The 3,337-nt window shown below is 36.9% G+C and overlaps 1 protein-coding gene across 12 annotated transcripts in view; it reads left to right on the top strand.

Moving 5' to 3' along the window:
* Positions 1–1,823: 1,823 nt before the first annotated feature.
* The window catches only part of MDFIC (MyoD family inhibitor domain containing), a 54,022-nt gene continuing 52,508 nt past the window's right edge, over positions 1,824–3,337 (top strand). For 9 of the 12 annotated variants that reach the window (XM_026090760.1, XM_026090754.1, XM_026090757.1 and 6 more), the window contains exon 1: positions 1,824–1,926. The gene's annotated coding sequence lies outside the window, so the exon portion shown is untranslated. Of the gene's footprint in view, positions 1,927–2,637; positions 2,796–3,337 lie in introns of all 12 variants that reach the window. The other 3 variants (XM_026090771.1, XM_026090768.1, XM_026090756.1) reach the window with 2 other exon arrangements.

Here is a 3,337-nt window from a genome sequence, read left to right as displayed (position 1 = left end):
GAGTTTTTCCATTTCAGTGTTGCTACCTTATTAAAATTTAGGGCAGAGATCCTGCCCTGATCCTATTCCTGAAAAGAGCTATGAAGTTTAGAGTTATAAACATATGTTAAAAATACATGTTACAAAATTGAAAATCGTGTTCTTAGACATACCAGAAGGATGACTTGAACTCACAGATACTAAAGCACAAGCAGTCAATCACAGAAAGTTTTACTACTTTTTTTTGTCCTTCTCTCAGAAATATGTAAGCTATGTAAGGTGTTGAGAAGGGTGTAAAATGTTTCCAGTTTCCACTGTTCCTGCTGACAGAAGGAAGTCAGCCTCAGTTTAAGAGTAGCCTTGAGGAGGGAAAGGTAAGTATAAAGACTGGGAGAATATCTGGGTTGCCACACCTGCACTGATCAATAAATTATAGTTTTTGATCACTTCACTGTGTAAGCAGCAATATTTTTATTGAAATATACATTCGTGCACAAGATGAGCATAAATTTTCTACAGCATTGTTGAGAAGAGCAATATTGCTATTGAAAACTTCCTTCACAAGAAGCCATCTGATATCCAAAAAAATTCAAAGACTAAAAGTCTGACTTGGAAAATTCAAAACAGGAATACAGCTCAAGTTTTTAATAATGTAAATAAATAACCATTGGAGAAGTTTATTTGGGGATGTTGTGGATTTACTTTAAATCAACAACTTGTGTCTTTCCAAAATACTTTCTCTAGTTCAGTGACAAGTCTCTTGGCTGGAGGTAATATTTATATTAGGGCTTGTGTAAGAGCTCAGATTAGAAAATGGTGATGACCCATTTGGTCATCAGACCTACAACCATCAAGAAATAATTCTGCAGTTTGTGCCCTTTTAGCAGGAATCTGTTTTACAAAATTTTTTAATAGAAAAAGAAACTTGGAGGAGGCTTCTGGAAATCTTTTAGCTGCCTGCAACCTATACTTACTGTCTTTTACAAGTGTTCTGAGCTTCCCTTCATAACCATTCCATAATCTGCCATTATGGTCTAGGAGAGCATACCTGAATTTTATCATCTGGTAATGAAAGAATATATCAGAATACATATGTGCAACAGCCCATAACTAGGTTGCTGGAGCAAGATTCATCATACTTCATATTTGAAGCCTACTTGAAGGGCTGCTGATGTTAAAGTCTTAACTTCCCACTTCCTGAAAATTTCAATGATAGTATTTTAGAAGGATAATTCTTTTTAAGGAAAATAATAAAACAATTAGCTTACTTTAGATCAGCTGTGTATTTGTTAGGACTATTCTGTACTATCAGGAAAGTGCTGTATTGTTGCCTTATTTTGATGAATTTTGCTTATCTGTGGTATCTCATCAACAGTGACCACATCTGGACCCACCAATTTACAATAATTGCAATTCTTGGTATTTAGTGTATTACTTGTTGCACAATATATTTAATATGTCATTTCAGTGAATTGCACTTTTTTGTATATTGAATTCTCTTAACTTATTTTGATTGATTTTGCTTAGGGTTATCACACTGCATCAGCTGAAGATTTTCTTCCTTTTATTTAGTTGTTTTAAAAACTATTTAAAAACTGTTTTAAAAACTATGTAGGCTCCCTGCAGCTATACATTTGATCCTTGGCTGGGTGAGCTCATCCCATCATCTTTCCGAAGAAGATAAACTGAATACCATGAAGTTTACTATGTGTCTTTCAAAGATAAGGCTCAAAAAAAAAAAAAAAAAAAAAGCTGAAACTTATCTGCTCTGCATAGGAATTTATTATCCAATGAAACTTTTTGAAGACAGGGTGTGGTTGGCTAAATTTTTGCTCCTCCCACTGTTCTGTGCTATGTTTCCAGTTTCAGAGGGAAAAACACAAGCTTGTAGCTGAGGAGTATGAGTCATAACCTCTCTTCTGCCACTGAGTCACTTGGGAGTTTTAGGTAAGTCATTATACCTTACGTCTCAGTCGCTCTGTCCCCAGAAGAGAGAAGAAAGGAGTATACTGGAACTACCAGAACTTTATGCAATTCTTTCTTAGATGAAAAGTGTAGATACCAATATTGCTATATTATTATGCAATAGAATACATAATTTTGTGTACCAGAAATGGAATTTTTATACTTAGCTCTTCCACGCAGAGCTTTTTTTTTTCCATTTTATCACAAAAAAGTTTAAATAAAGATTATGCTGTACCAAAAAGCATCTTAGATTATTGAAATCCTTTTAAAATGATTGTATTTTTCAGAGGAAAATATATGCACTTAAAAAAGCAGTGTGATGCAACTGATAAGAGATGCTATCATTGCTATACAATGGTGCAAAATTATTGATGAGTTCTGAATAAGATGAGGCTCTAAAATGTATGGAGTCTCACACAGAAATGGTTCCTACTTAGGAATTTACCTCTGTACTAGATGGTTTGCAGGCATTGCAGGGAAATGCTAACTTTTAAGAAGGGAACTTCTAATACCTGAGCACATTCCTTAGCATTTATGCTATCAAAATCAATATCCATCAGTTACCTTCTCTTATGTTAGGACACAGATTGTTTATAACATCATTATTTTTTCTACTTAGTTTCGGTTTCTCAGATATGATTGTACACTGTGATGAGACATACCGTAATAAACACTGTGTTTGTAAATTTACAGAAATTACAGTTTAAATGTGAACACACTGTTAGAGAAATGCTGTGATAGTGTGAGCTAGGTAAGACACAGTTTATGGATGCAAGTGCACACATGAGCAACTGAAATACTGCATGGTGTGGGCAGGAGCAGAGTTTAAGGCTGATGATCAATCAATCCAGGTAATGAGATAAAAAGGTATTTCTTATATAGACAAGCACAAATAAGACTGGCAGATGCTATTGGAGGAAGTGGTTTGCTCTCTAGGGTTTTACTTTTGTAAAATCTTTGTTCTCCCCTTCGTGTTCTTTTGAATATTTTTGTGTGGGTGCTTTAAAATCCTTTCTATATACATGTATGTATGTTATTGGTTAAAGAATATGCGAGCATTACACTGTGCTGGAACTGAACTTTTAAGCTGGGAAGGACAGGCCGGGAGGCGCGGAGGCCTCTGCGGGCTCACGTGCTTGCTTAGCCCAGCTTGTGAGGTGCAACTGGTTGAAGGCGAACAGCAACCGCAGCGGACAACTTTGAGGCAGCAGCTGCACTATTAAAAGTGTCCCTGCGCTGCTGCCAAGCGCTACAGCTGCAAGCCCTGTCCAGGCATGAAAGCCTCCGTTTCAGATTTGTTGGGTTTTTTTCCCCCTTCTTCCCTATTTCTGTTTGGCGGGTTTCGGCCTCCTCCGGCATTTCCGCAGCGAGAGGCCCGGCGGGGGCGGGGGGC

The sequence above is a fragment of the Apteryx rowi genome, unplaced genomic scaffold (assembly GCF_003343035.1).
Source record: "Apteryx rowi isolate R43461 unplaced genomic scaffold, aptRow1 scaffold_878, whole genome shotgun sequence".
Taxonomy (NCBI): Eukaryota; Metazoa; Chordata; class Aves; order Apterygiformes; family Apterygidae; genus Apteryx; species Apteryx rowi.
This window is presented reverse-complemented; position numbering and strand designations above follow the sequence as displayed.